Source organism: Polyodon spathula, chromosome 6, assembly GCF_017654505.1.
Source record: "Polyodon spathula isolate WHYD16114869_AA chromosome 6, ASM1765450v1, whole genome shotgun sequence".
NCBI classification, from domain to species: domain Eukaryota; kingdom Metazoa; phylum Chordata; class Actinopteri; order Acipenseriformes; family Polyodontidae; genus Polyodon; species Polyodon spathula.
This window is the reverse complement of record NC_054539.1, coordinates 68,072,164-68,092,818: the sequence shown is the minus strand read 5'-3', so window position 1 is coordinate 68,092,818 and position 20,655 is coordinate 68,072,164. Positions and strand designations below refer to the sequence as shown.

At 35.4% G+C, this 20,655-nt stretch overlaps 1 pseudogene; it reads right to left on the bottom strand.

The window, feature by feature from the left end:
• The window catches only part of LOC121317738, a 213,010-nt pseudogene that overhangs the window by 77,540 nt on the left and 114,815 nt on the right, over nt 1-20,655 (bottom strand).

Below are 20,655 nucleotides of genomic sequence, written 5' to 3'. Positions count from 1 at the left end.
TTGCCCAATAATAAGTACATAACACTATCACCCTGCTCGGCAAGTTAGTACCAGAATAATGTATTAGTGTGTTGGCGCTATTCAAACAAAAAAAAAAAAAAAAAAAAAAAAAGCAGCAATCATGTGGATTATTTGCTTAACCATTCTGATTATATGTACACCATATGTTTAAATGGTAATAGCTGATCTATTTTTTAAATGTGGCTTTTTGTACATGTGACATGTTTTGACTAGGTGACACTATAAAAATAAACGAATGAGTTACCATCCGCAATAAATTCAATGTTTAATTTTTAAATTGTTATTGTGTTATTTTTGGCTTATGAGGAAATCTGGCAATCCAAAGCTACATGGACAGTGTGAGTATCTGAAGCTCTCACTGTAGAAATTTTGTCTAACACAAAAATCTTGCCGAACGCAACAAAACTCGCAAAATAATGAAATCTATTCAGTCTTTTCCCAAATTACTTTTTGTCAAAGTGCTTTCTTCCACAGCAATATATAAGAATCTGATGCATGCGATATTAAAAACTGGAGCAATCCATCAACAGCTGCCTCGATAGATGCCTTTCAGGGTATTGTAAACAGCCGGTTCACACACCATATAAATGAGCCGAGTGCACTTGCAAACTCCATTGGGAACATAAACGGACTCGGTCCTGAAAAAAAAAAATAAAGGAGGGAAAAAAATTAAAAAATAATCTTTAGCTCTCATGCATATTCTTTCATGATTGTTTTTCATTTCTGTATTTTTAGTACTGTGTACGATAACCAAAGAGAGCCCACGTGGCTCTCAATAAGCCTTTCAATGTATGCTATTGTATTATTTCAGCCATTTAACATGCACACATTGGCGTGCTTGTCAGAAAATGAAAATACTTTATTCAAGATTTGAAAATGTATGTGTACAAATGATACTCGTTTTTTTACAAGCAAACCCGCAACTGAGCTGATACCATGGTAACAGCAACCCTAAAAGGTTAATGGATTTTACTAATCCTAATAATAAACACTATTCAAACAATAACCATTAGGCCCTGTGAAAGTCGTAATTTCACGGGCTGCGCGGAAATCGTGAAATTAGCCCAATACCGCGATTTTTACAACATTCTTATGAAAAAAAAAAAAAAAATCATAATTATTTGTATTTCATACATAAAAATAAGTCACATTAACTAAACTGTACAGCTATGTAGCCTGCGTGTAATATTGAGCATGCATATGGTGCTGTGCAGTGATTGTCATGTCACTATATGCAATCTAAGTAGGAAATTAAAATACTACACACTGAAAACAAGAAAATTGATGTCTCTAAAAAGGCTAAAAATGTGTCTGCAGCAGATCACGTAAAGCAGTATCCAGCAGGAGTTTTACACGGCGATGGAGATATAAGCTCTTGTTCTGTATGTCCTGCAAAGTTACTGTAGATCACTATCAAAACTCGCCTGTTGACAGGCATTTAGATTCACCAAAAAGAGGAGGGCGGAAATCCGGAGCAGTACTGCGACTGCTTTACTTGCAAAGAAACAAAACACAGTGACTTCCATACTCCAAAAGTCCACTTACTAAATTTTGACCTGACAGGGGCGTTTGTTTGCGCAAATATCCCTTTTGAAAAACCGGACAACCAAAAGTTACGGAAATTCTTCAGACAGTGTAGCAAATGGTGGAGTGATTCCTTCATCAGCCCAGCTAAGATGTGAATACTTATCTGAAGTTGCCAAGTATTAAGCAGGAGATTATGGAATTGGTAAAACAGTCTGGTTGCTTATCATTGGTCACTGATGTGTCAATTGATGCACAAGATCAGTATGGGTTACACATTTTATTTGTTTTGCAAGACCTAAATGGTGAACGTGCACCAAATATGCTACTTTACCTGAGACAGTACTGTGAATTTTAAAGGAAATTTCCGCGATTTTCACAGGGCCTTAATCATAATACAAATAATCGTTCTCAGATCGTTGTCGCTTGTCGCCTTTCCCAAGTCAGCACCAGTCTTACTGCTGATACGAACAAGCCCTGTAAAGATTGTGAATGGCATTTCTGACCTGAACACATTGTATCCCAAATCAATTCAACAACGTTAGACAATTCAATTAATGTTGTCAAGCTTACATGCTGTGGACCTGGGTATCCATCAGTGCATCTATTTTCACTGCAGTCACAGCAGCAGACAAACACCTGCTAGCCTTGCGACCTATTATTGTGAGACTGGATATGAGAGCAACTAAATGTTGAATTCCCAACAAAAAAGCTGCTGTTTTATCTGCAAGTCTGGGTAACTGACATTTGTTTCATTGTCATCATGAAGCCAGAAAGTCTTTCGCCCACTCCAATCTATATTTTCGTCTTATTTTTTTTTGCCATAATTTCTTTCTTTATCATTATTAACACTTTACTTTTGGCTTATTGGTGCAGTTGGTTGTAAAAAATTGCCATGTCTAGGTAATGAGTATTTACAACAGCACCTCGGTACGTAGTCTCAGATTCTGACTGTACAACAAATACAACGTGCGCGGTGCAGCGAGAAAGTTCGGGCGAGTTCAATTACGCCGTTATTAGGGGCTGGGTATGTTTTTAAAAATGGGTTTGTAAATACGTTTTTTCAGCTTTTTGGCATGCTGACCAATTTTCTTGTGTTCATGAAATGGAAGCCGTACTATACTATATACATTTCACAATTAGAAAATGTTACCGGCCCAGTTGGGAACATGGTGCTTCATAACTACTGGCCAAACTGAACCTTGGACTAAAATCCTTGGTTTTATTCTACATTGATCAGGCTTGCTGTAGCTCATAAACTTTTCAAAAACTTTATGGAAAGTTTTAACACACTGTTTGTTTATTCTGCCATCTGTGCTATGCAACTCTTATGCCAGTGCTTGGCATTTATTAGTTCTGCAACTTTATTATACATTTGATCAATTATGGTTACATTACGGCTTTCAAAATAAGTTATAGGCATCAATGTGCAGCACACCAGGTGGATACTGCTGCATGCAATCTCTTAAAGAAATGCCTTTTGAGTTTGTTGGTGCATCTGTTTTAAAACAAGTCTCGAGGTAGGCTTTTTCTTTAAATGCATCAATTTCTAGAATGGCAATAATTGCTCCCTGTAATTAGGGGGTGTTTTGTAAGTAGCCAGAATTTAAAGGGTTGATTACTTTATTATTTTGATCAGTTTAGCTGGAGTGGCTACATGGACATCTTGAGGTTTAGGACTGAATTGCAGGTTAATCATGTTCTAATTCTCCCGTGAATTTCACAGGGCCCCTAGCAATAAGGTAAAAAAAAAAAAAAAAAAAAAATCTTTAGGCAACCTGACATGTGGAAATTTAAGCTTTTCAATATTCAGTTCAGGCCAATACAAAATGTCTACAGCTATGTAACAACAAGTTAAAAATCTAATATTTTTCAAAGCAACATCCATGAGGGATATTCAGATTTTAAAACCAGTACAGGGAACTACAATTAACCTCAAATACATTCCCAGACCTTGAGCCTTAATTGTGAGGGTAGCTATTGTACAAACAGAATAATAAGCATGTCACGTTAAGGACTCTTGTGGTACATTTTTTGCTGCAATCTTTGGGGTGGCACGAAAGGGAGTTTATGTGATAACTTCAACATTTGCCTACAGAACTAATAAACAGGTATATTACCTTTCTGCCACCTGAAGCTGAATTATATTTTATAAATTTACCTAGTTAAGCTCCATTTGCTTTAGTTACAACTGAATCAGGAGGCTTGTAAAATTTGTGTTAATTAAAACCCTTTGAAACAGACTGATGTGGGGCTATCTTTTGAAAGTCTACAACTGACCTTGAACAGAACAAAATGATAATTCGTTGAAACTCAGAACAAAGTACAACCTAATTTTAATACACTGTCTCCCACCTTTTTTTGCTTTACATTCAATAAATAACCTCTCGCCAACATTGGCACTACAGATATTGCTTTACAGCAAGCAATGGTCCCCAAGGTGTTAAGTATGAAAAACACTGAAGATAAACTTAGGGTAATAACATGTTGTTTCAACCTTTAAAATAATTGTTGATATTGGTGCCTCAAGGCACAAATCCATAAAGAAAGCCAATTTTATGAATACATAAAAGTGTGTTTGATGCGGACAGTGTTAAACATGTTAACCCATCAATTAATACATTGTGATTGTGACCTAACCCAACCCATGACCTCATGAAGCAGTGATCCTGAATAAGAATAGTGACGCAGTAACAGAGAGAAAATAAGTAGAAAACACAGGCAGAGAAAGAGAATAACATTGAAACAAGGATCATGCACTACCATTGGGCTTTATTTATTTATTTTCTATTCTAAGTAATACTTCTGAGAAAGTTTCTCTCGTTAATATAAGGGTTTAGTTTTGGGAGTGATGAGACATACATTAAATGTATCTACCGAATGTAAAGTCATGTATTTTCGTGGTACGCCACAGAATTTTTGAATGCTTGAGTTGGTAAAATTGAGCGTGAAAAATAATTTAAGAAATTTGTTTCGCTTTTGTAAAACTCTGAAACTCTTATCATTAAAAGATAAAGGGCCTTGATTTATAAATTACTTATTAATTAAATATAATTATCATTTATGACTGGCAATAGTTTAACACTTAGTGGAGTAAATTGTGCTTGAATGTATGTATATGTCTATAAATGTTACATTCAGAAAATTCCTCTGACTTTCATGTATACTTTATTATGTCAGTGTCTTATGAAAGAGCTGGTGAATAATGCATTCTCCTTTTAGTGTTTTGATCAGAATTTCTATAATTTGCACATAAATAATCTTTTTTGGGAAAACATTCTTCAACACTCAGTACAGAACTGTCACTGGTAAAAATGTGCAGTACCTTGTATACAGTAGTACTAAAAATTAACCCTCTCCCAGGTTCTGCCAGTAATAACTTTGGCAACATATGAATCTATCTGCCATATAACCATATATAGACAGAAATGGCTGCTGACTTTTTTGCCATTATGCCTTTGTAAAAAGATTCTAAGTCAAGGCTTCTGTATTTTATTAAGGTAGAGGTAAATCCTATTAAACTTGACCTTCATGTAACTTGCTTTTCCAAAGTACTGAATACAGTTCTGTAGCTCTTGCACATAATACCGTTTTGTACAAAAAGTTCAAGTAACGGATTGTTCGGGTGCTGCACGCTGATTGGCTGCTGAGAGGTGCATAGATATAGTTTAATGCAGGATGGAACTTAGTTTTGTCTAATTACACTTCTATTAATAAATTATCAATACATGTTAAACTCACAATGGACAGCCTGAGTATAGTTTTTTTTTTTTTTTATTACTACTAGAGACAACACGGAATAATGAACAAAAAGAGTTTTTTAAAAATGAAAAAGCATTATATATATATATATATATATATATATATATATATATATATATATATATATATATATATATATACACACACACATATATATATATATATATATATATATATATATATATATATATATATATATATATATATATATATAAATATATTTACAGTCTCTAAGTTTTTAGTAGTGTTAATGTTATTTTAGCCATTTTGGCTAGTTATACCAAGTCGCGGTCTAGCGCATTGCAAAGCCTGCAATTAAATTTCGCCTTTCCCCTGGATCTAGCACGTTCTCGGCTGCGTGTACCCTCGTTTTAACTAGCTCCAGGCATTTAGGTAAGTAGCTGGACAGGGCTGCAATTAATTATTTTAATCCTGGCTGGAATAAAATAGTATTCTATTATTGTACTTATTGTTAGAAATGTTGAAAACCTCCAGTTTAACCATGATGGACTATTTTTTCTCCAAAGCAGAAGAATATACAATATTTAAAAAAAAAAAAAAAAAAAGTTTGGTGTTCTAAATATTACTGTGTCCGTTTTATAAGCGGGATAGCACACTTCAGGGCTCGTAGGTTGTTTTGCATTAACATACAGCTTTGTTCGTATGAAGGCATGAAGCGAAGCTCCAACCCAGCCACACCCTTATGTTAATGAAACACAACCCATAAGCCCCAAAGTGTGTTATCCCTTAGCTATTGGAATTGTAGGTCATTTTCTTAACATGTTTGCTTTTTTTCATTTCAATTAATGGTATTTGAAAATTTCAGTTTTTAGAATGCCAAAGTGTTTTTGCCGTCTCAATAGAAGACTCAACAGAAGAATAGAAAAGATTTAGATTTTAATTTTGTTATTGCTGTTTTTTATTTGAATGATCAGATTCTATACTTCACAATTGGAATATAAATAACACATTTATCAGTATAATGTAGAAATAGCCTACATCTGCAGCATGTAGAATAGCATTTCATGCCAATTCTTCCTGCATATAGTAGTTTTATGTAGAACAGATTAAGTCATTCCAAAGATAATAGCTCAGGAAATTAATAAATTATCTTATCAACCCGCAAAAATATAGCATTCTTGAGAAGAATTATTTAAGTGCCTATTACTGTGGTTCTACTTGAATGGCCACTATTGAATGTTCAGCTGTATTCAGCAGGGAAGGAAGAGACAAGCTGGCATGCATTTTCCACTAAAATCAGCTAGAAGTGAATGAGTTGAGTTAACCCAATCGCTGCACAAGTGTAAATCAGGAAAGGAGAAATGTTAATCACAGGTCAGTTCTATGGGAAGAAACATGTTGATAAGGCATGCTATGAGTCAGTAATCCAATACAGTAAGAACATATATAAAATACTTGACTCAATAAACTGTTGACCTTGACAACATCCACGACAAAGAAACAACCTATTATAGTACGGCTCTCATGTATATATATATAATATATATATATAATATATATATATATATATATATATATATATATATATATATATATATATATATATATATATATACTACGACAATATTATATATATATATACACTATTAACACTGCTGTGCAAATGTCTTAGACGTTGTATTATTCTACTTTGATGCATTATGAGCATCAATAATTCAGTCAAAACCTCCACTAGTGTTTTCTACTATTATAACAGCCTTGACTTGCATAAAGAAGGAAAGAGATTGAGTGAAATAGCTTGCATTACTTGATTTTCAAGGTGTGGTATGCGAAGCATAATCAGCAAATACAGAGAAACATCATTTGTAATTGACAAACTCAGGACTGGAAGAATCAACAGTACGAAGGTCACTCTTGAAATCGGGATTTAAAGGTTGTGTTGCAATAAGAATATCTCTGTTAACAAGACTAAAAGGGTAAACTATGCATAAAAACAGAAATTGGACTATAGAACAATGGTCAAAGGTGCTTTGGACTGTTGATGGATGGGCAACGACACCTGTGCCTTCTGCCAATTCTATCAAGGTTGTTGTAATAGTAGAAAACACTAGTGGAGGCTTTGAGTAAATATATTTATATAACAGGGAAGGTGGAACATGAGAAAATATTTCAAGCTGCTTACTTTTCTCAAAAGGGAAACTGAGCTGTGTTACAGTAGTGTGTCTGTAAATGGATTACTGCATGGTCTTAAACTGTTTTACAACAGAATATCAAGCACTTACCTTGTAAAGTGTCTGACATTTGTCATTGAAACATGGAGTCAAACGGGCTTACCTGTCTGGAGATCTGCAGGGCATAATATGCTGAATTACATTGAATTACACTATGCAACACAAGTTTTGTTCCTGGGTAGTAAGTGTTATTTCCTAATTGCTTATGCCTCAAAAGTATATTTTATTATTATTTATTATTCCTCACAGACTTTGCTTTTGTGACCTGGACAGTGATATTTCAAAATATCACTATTTCCAATGAGAAAACGGGCAAATGTGTGTCTTCGTTCACATAGTCAGAAAAAAACAACATATTAATCCAAATTAACATGTATTTATACTAAAGTAATACAAAAATGTCTACAAAAGATTTAGAAGTGATTATACTGTAAATATTATTAATTAGGTAAGGTAATTAGGACACGTGATATCAAGCCAAGGCCTTACTACTGAGAAGACCACAGTGGGTGAACTGTTTCCTGTACTAACCTGAAATAACTACAACACTTAGAACTCTTTGGTTGGTATCATAGGTACATATCCCGCTTCTATATAAAATGGAAATGGACAGAAATCTGTAACAAAGCATTCACTGATTTAAAATATATTTAGTAACATCACCTGTCCTTGGATATCCTGATTTTTCCCTTCCTTTCATAGTGCAACAGAAAAGGAATGCTGTGCAGTGATTACAGTGCAAAAGGAATGCTGTGCAGTGATTACAGTGCAATGGAAAAGGAACGCTGTGCAGTGATTACAGTGCACCGGAAAAGGCATGCTCTGCAGTGATTACAGTGCAATGGAAAAGGAATGCCTTGCAGTGATTTGGGCACTCGAGAAATGGAGACCTTATCTAGGATGGCATTTTTCATTTGTCACAGATTATGCTGCGTTACTATGGGTGTTTAATCACCCAAAGCTGAACTCCAAGTTAACCAGATGGGCACTCCTATTACAGGGATTTGTTTTTACTGTTAAGTACAGGAAAGGACGCCTACAAGAAGCCCCAGATGCACTGTCAATGATATAGACTTCACGTGTAATGCCAAGTGTGCTAGGATTACAGCAAGGTGTTTGAGCCGAAACATGAAAAGGATCAGAGATGATGCTTATTAGCCAGGGATAGGAAGAGATGTGGCTAAATATATGTGCTTTATTTCAAAATTTGCCAACAGCACAAGCCTGATAACGGACATCCCACAGGGTTTCTGTAACCAGTACATATTGCACAGCCCTGGGAAATGTTAGGGACATATATAATGGGTCCATTCCTTTGTAGCTCAAAAGAGTTTTGTTATCTACTGGTAATTATTGACTACCATTTAAAGTGGGTAGTTATTTCCACTTTGTGTTGCTACAGCTAGTAAGATATGTCATATACTGATCAATAACATTTTTACTAGATCCGGTTTGATCTGAACACCTTAAAGCAAGAAATTACAGGTTACAGCCCAGCAGAGTTGAATGTGGGAAGAATTCTGAAAGGGCCTTGGTGCTGTGGGAAGAAGTAAACGATAGTAAGCCTACAGCCAAGATGAACAAATTCATCCCTTCTCTTCAAAATTAAAAAATTCTCTGCTAAGCTAACACCACGCTGGAAAGGACCTTGTTGGATCGTTAAAATCCGAGGCCTGTCACTTATGTAGTCGCGGATGAGAATAATCTATGTATCGAAGCCTTATTTGCCTTCTTCCCAAGAAGTAGAAGAGACCAGGTTAATAAAAATATTCAAAGACGACTCTGAAGATGTCTGTGTGTTTTGAAGTTTAAACCATAAATATCGTGTGACTTTATAAGGGAAGGGCGTGTGGCAGTCAAAAATGCCGCCTATTCCTTTAAAAAAAAAAAAAAAGTCAAAACTACTCTGCACTTTTTTGCATGAAAAAACGCAGGGTGTGTTTACCAGTCGGCCAATATACTGCTTAAAATAGTGGGGACGCACTGCATTTAAAGACTAAAATAATAAGTAAAAAACTTACTTACCTGTCTGGAGTTTTGTGTTTGTTTATATTCAATCTATAAAGCTGGCTTTTGATTTGTTTTGTTTTACATTTGAGAATGTACATAGTTCTGAGTTAATAACAAAAATAATAACACTAATACTAAAACTATCGAGCGATGTGATGACTCTAACCACTACTAACGACTAAAACAGTTGGAATCTGATCACCATCAGCTTGTGTTATAGCATAGTTTTTTTTTCCATGTAAATGCACACGGGCGGGTCTAGTGTCCAGCGCAGAATCTGACTGCTGGTCAACTAGTACTGCCTGACCGTCACAAAGTTTTGAAAAACAAGAGTTAAAAGTAAAATACCATCATTTTAAAGTCAGTCATGTTTCCATGTGCTGCTGTAATTTGATATGCGAACCTTCTGTTCACCCCCCTCACACATGAACATCTCCTCTGTATATTATTTGGGGCAGTTTACAAAAGCAGTCTAAAAGTCTGGACAACTCCCATTGCAAAGCTACTCATTGTGTGGTATTCAGTCATTCATGTCACAATAGCCATGCGACTATCATTTTTTAATTAGTTTTATAAACGTGATAACTTGTTGTTAATTATATTGAGCAGATAACAGGGTTGATAGTTAAGTCAGGGTTAGATACGAGTGCAAGTAAAATAGAAAATACTACAGATTGGATTAAGTGCAGGATTAAATATAGTAAAATAGGGAGCAGATAAGTGCAAATTAAAGTGCATTAAAGGCAGAGCGCTATATTGTCCAGAAGGGAAGATTTGAGTTTTACAGGTGTTTCTTCAGGAGGAGCCACAAGGTGGTCAGGGACTGGGCAGTCCTGACATCCGTAGGAAGGTCGTTCCACCACTAGGACTAGGGTAGAGGAGGAGTTGGCTCTGGAGGGAGTGGAGAGTAGAGGAGGTACAGCCAGTCTTCTAGTGCGGGTGGAGAGGTCAGGTGGGTTCTTGAACTGGATGCGAGCGATGACTGGGGGCCAGTGGAGTAGCGCGGGAGAAGCAAGACTGAGAGAACACCAGGCGAGCAGTGGAGTTCTGGATGAGCTGGAGCAGATGGGTGGCGTAAATGCACTGTATATACCTGTGGCAATGCTAGTAAATATGATAAAGCCAGGGTCATATCCTTAGGCAGAGCGTCACTATCCAACTGCAACAGGACTAAAAAACAATTAATGAAAAAAATATATATTTAAATGAGTGGTTACTCATACATTTCTAGATGACACAAAATGCTAGATTAAGTTATTTAGTACAAATTGTCTATAGCAGTTTTTTTTTTAAAAATTTTTAAGAAAAAATAAATGCATCAGTAGAAAATGAACAAGGAAGTTTAAGACAGTGTATAAGCCCCGAAATTAAATGTTTGAGAAAATGTAATTCTGAAGAAGTGAGCCAATTACAATTTAGCCAATTATAATTTCTAAAAGCTATTTTGATTAATAGCTTTTAGAATCAAGCCAATTATGCCTCAAGCACACAGGAACAGTGGAAGAAGCTATCAAAATCTTTATACGTTTTAGAATGCATCACTAACATGCTTTTAAGATGTACATTTGCAATTTCACGTTTATGTTTTTCAATTTCAGATGGACTCTAAATACTACTTATTTTATAATAAAATCTTCAGTCTTTACCAAATTTCTGAATATCAAAATGGACGAGTATGAGTTAGTCTGGTGAATACAGTAATCAACATTATGAAAATGACGTGAAGCTCAGGAGAACTACAAAATTTTACCCATGGGCCAATTTACATAGTATATCTCAATATGGCAGCTAAAATGGTTAAAAGTTTGCCTCCAGTGTTTTTTTTTTTTTTAGAAGGATACAATAAATAATTCTTCATACTGGGTCTGTTTAGAGGGTGAAAAAAGAGATCTGATACTTTGTTTAAAAAAATAAACAAACAAAAACAACTTTCAAACAAACTTTTTTTATTCAAAGCTGTAGTGGTTAAACTGAACACTGTAATAGGAGGAGGAGGTTAAATGTCAGCAAAACTTGCAAAGAACATGTACAAAATGAAATTTACTAGTTGCATTAAGTATTCATCCCCTTAAGTGAGTACTTGGTAGAAGCACCTTTTGCAGCAATTACTGCTTTGAGTCTTTTTGGATAGGTCTCTACTAGCTTTGCACAGTAGAATGGTAACATTTTTGCCCTTTCTTCACAAGAAAATTGCTCCAGTTCTGGTAAGTTTGTTGGGGATCGTCGATGGACTGCAGTCTTAAAGTCTAGCCATAAATTTTCGATTGGATTCAAGTCAGGACTTTGACTGGGTCACTCAAGAACATTAATTCGTTTTGCGTTCAACAACTCCAGTGTGGTTTTGGCTTTGTGCTTCTGGTCATTGTCCTTCTGAAATGTGAATTTCCTCCCCAGTTTCAGAGTCTTGGCTGACACAAAATGGTTTTCCTCAAGAATTCGCCTATACCTTCAACCATCCATTTTCCCCTCTATCCTGACAAGCTTACCAATCCCTGCTGAAGAGAAGTGTCCCCATAACATGATGCTGCCAATACCATGCTTCACAGTTGGGATGGTGTTGACTGGGTGATGTGTAGTGCTGGGCTTGCACCAGACATAACGCTTAGAATTTAGACCGAAAAGTTAAATTTTAGTCTTGTCTGACCACAAAACCTTTTTCCGTAAGTCTGCAGTATCATCTACATGCTTTGTCTCAAACTCAATATGTGCTTCAACATGAGGCTTTTTGAGTAATGACTTATTTTTTGCCACCCGTCCATACAGGCCAGCTTTGTGTAGGGACCGGCTTATTGTTGATGTGTGAACACCGACTCCCATCTCAGACACAGAACTTTGCAGAACTCTCAAGGTCATTGTTGGCTTCAGAGTGACATCCCTAACCTGCTTTCCTGCTTGCCCGGTAGTGTCTGGGTAGTATGAGGCATCTTTGACTTCTTAATAATGGACTTCACTGCGCTAAGAGGGATAATCAACGCCTTTGAAATTTTCTTGTACCCTTCTCCTGCTCTGCGCCTCTCTACCACTTTATCCCTGACTTGTTTCGAAAGCTCCTTGGTCTTCATGGTTGCTTTGTTGGATCACTATGTGAGTTGCAGCTTAAAAGTCTTTATACACCAGAGGAAAATTATCTACAAATTAAACCACTCTGAGTACACACAGGCTGAAACCATTTCACAAATTTTGTGACCTTTCAAACACATCATTTGCACCCGAGCTGATTTAGGGCTGCAGCAGCAAAGGGCTTGACTACTTATGCAATTGAGATTATTCTGTTTTTCTGTGTAAATCATACTTATTTATATTATATATGCATTTTTTAACTTTATCAATGTGGAGTAGTTTGTAGATTCTACATGTAAAGACTAATTTGAAATAGTTGTGGAGTACGCTCAGGTGCCAACAAAATGTGAAAACTTTGCAGGGGGGTGAATACTTCTGCAAACCGCTGTGTGTGTGTGTATGTATATGCATATATATATATATCCCTCCTAAAGTCCAACTTCCACTGCCTCAAAGTGGCAGGAGGGCGACAACAGGTTCTCAAGACGAAGTACAGCAGGGTCCCTTAATAATAATAATAATAATAATAATTCAATTTAAAAAATCCAAACTTATGATTAATGAAAAAAATCACCATATATGTTAGAACATGAATATATTATGTCATATTAACCTACTCAATTTTATCTTTCTGTTCCCCACACTTATACACCGAAATTTCACTGACAGCAATATTATACTAGTGATTGGCTGCCCACAAATTATTATCCAGCAACACAGAATAGCGTTAACTGTGATGCAGAGCTAGACAGATGGCTTTAACCAGCCTTGTACATGGCCCCCTAGCCGGTGTATACTGATTCACTGTGCCAATATAAATTGTGTCATAATTTTCCATGACTTTTCCAGGACTTTTATTTTTTCCCTCCATTTTCCATGACTTTTCCAGGCCTGGAAATTAAGTTGGGATTTTTCTAGGAACCTGTCTAATTATATCACTATCACAGCTGCTCTACTTCTGATCAATATATTCAATGGTCTCCCAATGTTTTCTAATAAAGGATGCCATTCTGCTTCCAGTATACAGAGACCCTAATAACCAGAAAGCAGATTCTCATGAGTGTTGGACAATTCCTATAGACTACAGTATAATACATGTTTTCTTCTTCTTTTTTTTATTTGAATACTTGTTAAGATGCATTGGTTAACAGTCTTGGCGAAGAAGCATATTAAAATGTATGTAACGTTAGAATTACCATATTCATCTGGAAATTACTCAAATCAGACCATGTGACTGGACTGTAAGAATAAAACACAGTATAATACTTTGAGTTAAACTTATTCAAATGTAGACTACATCTAGTTATAGGTAATCCATACACAATTTATGAAACCCTCATATAGTAGGCTCCCTAAAAGACTACAATAAACAACTGGTACCAGTGTCCTTCTGCATTAGTGTTTCTCAGGAAGCCACTACATTAGTAATTCTATTTCTGCACTGGAAACTGCAGTCATAAGGGGTAATGTCATTGATTTTGACAACAAGAAGATTTCTGTTCTTGACATAGAAATTGTTCTCCAAAATTCTATCAGCAACCCATAATCTGGTTTTCCAGTACGGGTATCTCAGAGGAGTATATATCTCTTTCTCATTATAGAACGGTAAAAGAGCTATTTTAACTAGAAGTGTGAATATTACTAAGAACAATGTTTTGTAATTGCAATAGCATAAGTTTGTAACAATAGGTTAATCATATTGCCTCTATTGTAATATTTAAAACATTAAATGAGACTTTTTCTTGTGTATCTACTGTAAAAACCGGTTTATAGGTCGCCCCCCATATTTTGCAACCTAGAAAATACTTATACAAAGGTTTTTACATATCTATACGAAGGGGAGACATTCTTTTCTTTGTCAGCTTAGTTTTATCTCAGTCTTACATTTTGTCATTTGGTGGAATGTATTGTGCCTTTACAGAGGTAGAGGCTTTGATGCATTAATCTAAACTAGGGCTGTCAAGCGATTAAAAAACAAAAAAAAAACACGAAAAAATCTTTAGATTAAAAAAAAAAAAAAATCTCAGTTAATCTTGGTTTTAATCGCATATTTAATTCATACAGTTACTGCAGTGATCTCATTTAAATTTGTTTTATTCAGGGTTCATACAATTTTTCTGATACAAATTGCAAGGACTTTCCAAGGACCATTTTGACAATTTTCAAGTTTGACATAATTTTGAATGTTGATAACTAATAATTAACTGTAAAAGTAAAGCTTTTGCATTATTTTATTTAACCATATAATAACAAAAATCGAAATTACACTCACTTTGAATGTAAATGCTCTGGACCGATACACTTTCGTATTCAATAACACTCAGTTAGTTTTGGTTCCTAGTTTTGGTTTCTCTCTAAAAGCAGGACAGCAATTCATTGTGTTTTAATCAATGTCAGAAGCAATTGTCCAAGAATTTTGTGCCTCCGTCATAGGTGCCTAACTTTGTTAAAAAGTGGGCAGCAAAAAGAAGGACTGCGAAGTGTAGAGAGGCAAATGGATTGATTTATTTTATTTTATTTTATTTTACAATTAAGAAACTTTAGAAACCAAGCAAACAGTTTTAGTAACTGCAAACCTACAAAATTGGGCAGGTGTTTCAGTATAAAATGTTCAATGTGTACTTACTGAGCATGAATTAATTACCAATGCATGCAAGTAGCACAACCAGTACCAATGGTATCTCTGCACAGTGCTACACCTAGAATTCCCACATGTAGTTTATTAAAGGAAAGAGCAAGTATTGTTCTTTTCAAGGTATGTATTCCCTAAGTAAGGCAGTTCAAAATAGTTGCCATGTCAGAAACACTGGTTTGCTTTATTTAAAAAAAAAAAAAAAGCAAATGCAAAGACTTTTTTATTTCTTTCTTGCTGAATAAAACAAATTTCAGAGTATACATTTAACATTATAAGCTTAGCTGCAGGAAGCACCAGTCAAGAGTTGTTTCCTGTTTTTATACCATTAAAATGGTCTTATTCCTCTAAGAAATTGTCTTTTGCCTTTTTGCTTGCTTCTAAATATGGTCCACTGAGTTAGAGGGCAAAGTTTACCCATAATAAAATAACTTAAAACAATCATGCAACTGCTGTCAGTCATCCCTTGCTAGATTTAAGTATTTTTTACTTTAAATTTTGGGGCAAGTTTTGCACTTGCTTCGGACAGGGTACCTTATTTTTATATATTTAACAATGGCTGACTATGCAGAACGATGGGGAAAGTAATATAAGCAAAAAAAAAAAAAAAACTTTTGCTTTCACGTGCCTTTAAAGTAAGATGGCACTGGCTGCGAAAAAGGACTGTGACTCTATTGTTGGTCTTTTATACACAAATAAGCTTAAGCCCCTTTCACACTTGCACTTCTACCCGGGTCCAGACCCAGGTTCTGGCTACCCTGGTCAGAATCCGGCATAGTGTGAAACCACGTACCTGGGTCATACCTGGGTTAACCTGGGTCCCAGCGACCCACCTCAGAATGTGGGTTGACACACTTTGACCCGGGTTGAGACAAACTGCATGACTGCCGACGAAATAACAAACAGCCACGCCTGTGTGAAGGTTACACTTTCGCAAGGAACAATTTTTTGTTTATTCTGCTTAGTCATAAGCCAGATTGCAGCACAGATAAAGAAACACTTGCTCTAAAATCAACATTTGGGGTGACGGTTGAATCCAGAGAAGCTTGGATGGAAGTGTCTGTAACAAGCTGCTTCCGGGGCATTGATACGCGTATTGTTTACTTGCGTTTGTCACCCAGGTCAACCCTGTTTTATAAAGAGTGAAATCGCATAGCCGACACCAGATGACATCGGGTCCTGACCGGGGTAGAGCATGCCAGTGTGAAAGCAGCTTTACTTGACTTAAACGGTGCAAGCAAAGTCCTACTCTGTTTGATATCTTAATATGAAAGCTGAAAATGAATTTCACTAAAGAACGACACGTTTTTTATAATGAAAAACATTAGCATATTTAACTAAAGTAAACAGGGACTTTTGTTATTTTGAAATACCACTGCTTCAGATTATTACCAGTGCTTAATAACAGGTAAGAACATTTTATTTAGAGTTGGTGTTGAACTTTAATCCGTTCATGACCCCACAGCAACACGAACCTACTAACTTCCTTATTATATAAAAAATACATATAAAAAAAAAAACCTCTTTTGGTTCTCTCTTGTGTTTTTAAATGAACATAATTTCATTAATACAGAATAAAAAGAAACTACAACTAGAAACTACCTGGCCTATATTATTTAAGTTTTTTTTTTTTTTTTGTAGTCTCCAAACTGCCCAGCATCTTCTGCTGCAGACACGCTGCTGGTAATCTCAGCTACAGTAAACAGTGCAGTTTGGACTATGAGTCAAGTCACTGTATGTGTAGGGTGTGTTTTTTTGTGTTTCTTTTCTTCTTCTTCTTTTATCAATGTCGGACTACTGGCATCTTCTTAATGACTTTCCATTTTTTATTACATTTAAACCTTTTAAATGCAAAACCATAACAAAATAATAGTGTGTATACACTGAGCAAAAAAAAAGCAGAGGGGCAAAATAAATACTGGTAGTTTGCCCCTCTAGGTTAGTTGTCTACGGTCTCAGTCAAGTTACAGTTCAACAAGAGAAAAAAAAAAGTTCACAAAAATCAAGTGCGTCTAAAAACATTTTTAGTTTCCCACAATAAAAATAAAAAAAAAATACCCCCGTCCCCTCCATTTTTACACGAATTATAGGAGTGGACCTGGGGGAGGCCATTTTGACTGATTCACCCATGCGTGTTGTACATCCTAGTGCTGACATTTGCAAAGGTTAAGCAATGATGTATATGGAACAGCCAAGGAAACATAGAGCTAACAAAATGTATTTACAATGATCAGTTTCATATGGTTTACATATCCTTTACTCATAAACTGATTATTTCCATTGATGTTTATATAATAATAATAATAATAATAATAATAATAATAATAATAATATAATAATAATAATAATAAAACATTCACTGAGTAACGGTTATATCCTCATTAACTGTAAATAACTTTTAAAAATAAACATGGATAGTGAGATAAGACAAAGCTACAATGTTAATGGATCTGCAGTCAATAGCTATCTAACAGAAAGTTTTAGTATCATACTTGATTCATGGGTTTGCAGCAGTCCTGAATTTCTAAGAGAGTACTCTCTCGAAATTGATGAATTTCATTTGTAGCAGAAAAACTACCAGAAAGTGTATTTTGAGAAGTGAAAGCATGTTTGTCACGCTGGTGGTACAGCAGACTAGGTGCATTTCTGTGATACTGCAACTCGCTTTGACAACAGATACAAGTAACAATCTTTCTATCCAAAAAACTGTCAGAAAGTAAGCTTCCCATTAACTACACTCATTCAGTCCTGGTGTGCAGAAATTCATTTTGGTATGCTAAGAGGGACAAGACAGCAGTGTGATTAACACTTGTTTAAAAAAAAAAAAAAAAAAGTAGTATCTCCCACAAAATGAACTGGTTAATTCACAGCCCTAGTCTAAACACCTATTGCCTTTCACAGGGGAAGGTTCAGAAATTTGCCACATTCTCTTACTATTACTCAGTTGAGAACCTCACTAGTAGAATCATTTATTATAAAGGCTATTTTTCATTTAAGCATTTGTTCTAGCATTCGAAAATAAAGTTTTGCTGAACCATTACAATTTGAAACTTAATTGCCTTTTAAAATATTCTCACCTTTACAGTTAATTAATCATATAGGATATGTGTATATGCATATATAAAAAACAACAGCAACAATAAGTAGAGAGTTTGTGCCACTACAGTGTGTAGGTAAAATTGGTTTGTACATATTTAAGCTTTCATTCATAGTTGAAATTAGTGCATACAAGTCACTGGAATCATTTAGAACTGGTTTAACAGTCTAATATAGGGCAATACAAATAGTTCAGAGTAGAGCAAATGTTTTTTGTTGTTATTGAGTCTTGTGATTAGCTGTATGCTAATAAATGATTGATTTGCTTTCAGTATAATTATAGACTGTAAAGCAGAAATCCTTTGTAATTCTCAGTGCCGTTGACCGTTCACTGTACTGTAATGCTGTGGCAACTTCTGCTTTCCGTGGAATAAACTACTTTTGAGGAACAATACCTACAAGACTTCACTGACTTAATTGATCACCTACACAGTGACTATAAACCTTGCTGGGTTAAAATAACCATATTACATACATACCTTGATGAAGAACAATAAGTGTCTAAAACAGCCGTTCAATAGTCATCAGAAGATAATCAACCTTTGTTTATGGTCTCATTAACACAGTTTTTCCAGACCCTTTCTAGCATTAATATATTTCTTTAAGTTGACCTAAAATAAATAGTTAATAATATGATAGCGCTTATTTGAATTTTAACCCCACCATTTTATATAAATGTGTTTTAAAATGTGAATTATTGCTCATGCAGGTATCTCCCTTCCATTGTGTTCTTGCATTTTGTTTATCCACATTCCCTATGCACAAGCCTACATTAACCTATAATGAACACCACTGTCCCATTTATTCATAGAACTGTTTCTACACTTTAATGAATATGTATACAATCATGCCAAATATAGATGTTGTTGTGTATCTGTTACTCTGTGCCTATGAGACCCCACTTGACACAAGACAGTGAACAATCCTGTCATGTACATTTTAAATAAGACAAATATATCTCTTCTATATGTTGGTGAGGGACTCCAAGTTTTGGTCTTTTGGGAAATCTGACTACCTTACTCATTTGATAAATGAAAACAGCTTTTCACACTGTACATTTCTTCAGTTATTTTCCCACACCTTGTGCATACTTTGTATATCACCTTATCAAAATCACCACAGTTTACCACCTAGAACGCTATAAACTGAGTATACCAGCCACCTTGTACAGTATGTAACAAGCAGTATAGGGTTATTGGATGGAGAACATCTATATATAAGGGAATATCGAGATGAGTAGAAGTGAAAGCTAAGGTCTATTTATGTATTATGAGTGTCGACATAACCCATAAAACAGGCACTCGGTATGGTTTTTATTTTATTATTTGTTTATTTATTTTGAGCAGGTGACATTTACCATAGTTATTAAGAACAAAACTATGATACACTCTCAATATGGTACAGCTGATGTCATGAATTGGGTTTCTCTGTGTGTGTCTACGATTGTATATCACATGTAAAATCTCCTAAAATTTCTAAAAGTATGTATGTTATACTCATCGTTAATGTATACTTGCAGATTAACATTCAGTTACAATAAAGATAATCTTAAAATATTACTGAACAGATTTATTTTGAAAGAATTGTTTATGTTAGATTCTGAACTTATCCAAAGTTACCTTAAATGTTTTTAGTTACCTTAAATATTTCTTGCATAACCACCCAAGTCCAGCTTTTAATACTTTTGCTTTTCTTACTGCAAGAATCTTGAAAAAGACTGATATATAAGCAGAGTGTCATAAATAAAAGGGTTGTAGAAAGTATGCGCAGTATGTCTGCCTGTGTACTCCTCAAGAGTTGCTGCCAAGCTATAAGGATCAGGAAATGAAGTGACCAACTCTTGCGACGGCCACATGTATAATCCAGGGTTGGGAGTTTGTCCCGGGAGAAGGAAGCAACAAGAGCCAGTGACCGTGTGTATAACCTGGGGTTGGGGTTGGGTGAACTGCCCGAGGGACAGGAAGTTAGTTTCGGGATAGTAGATCCCGCCCAGTATAGCAGACAGGTGTATAAGCAAGACCTCCACTTGTTAGCGGAGTAGCGCTCCTCATGTTCGCAGCACCTTCTTGTTTATAGTTTTTGTACGCTGGGATATATATCCCACACAAGCTACCTTAGTCGGTACCATCACGTGAGGTTCCTGTTTTCTCTGTATGTAAATAAATCCTGTGTGCCTGCAGGGCGTGTCAATCCCAACCTTCTGAGTCACTCTCTCTGCATAGCAAAGAATACAACCCTCCATATCATCCCTGTTACAAGGAGGAACATTAAATGTTTATCAGAAAAAAAAAACACACCATTAAACTAAATTTACCAGAAACCATTTAAAAAAAAATAAAAAAACTCCAGTACTCCAAT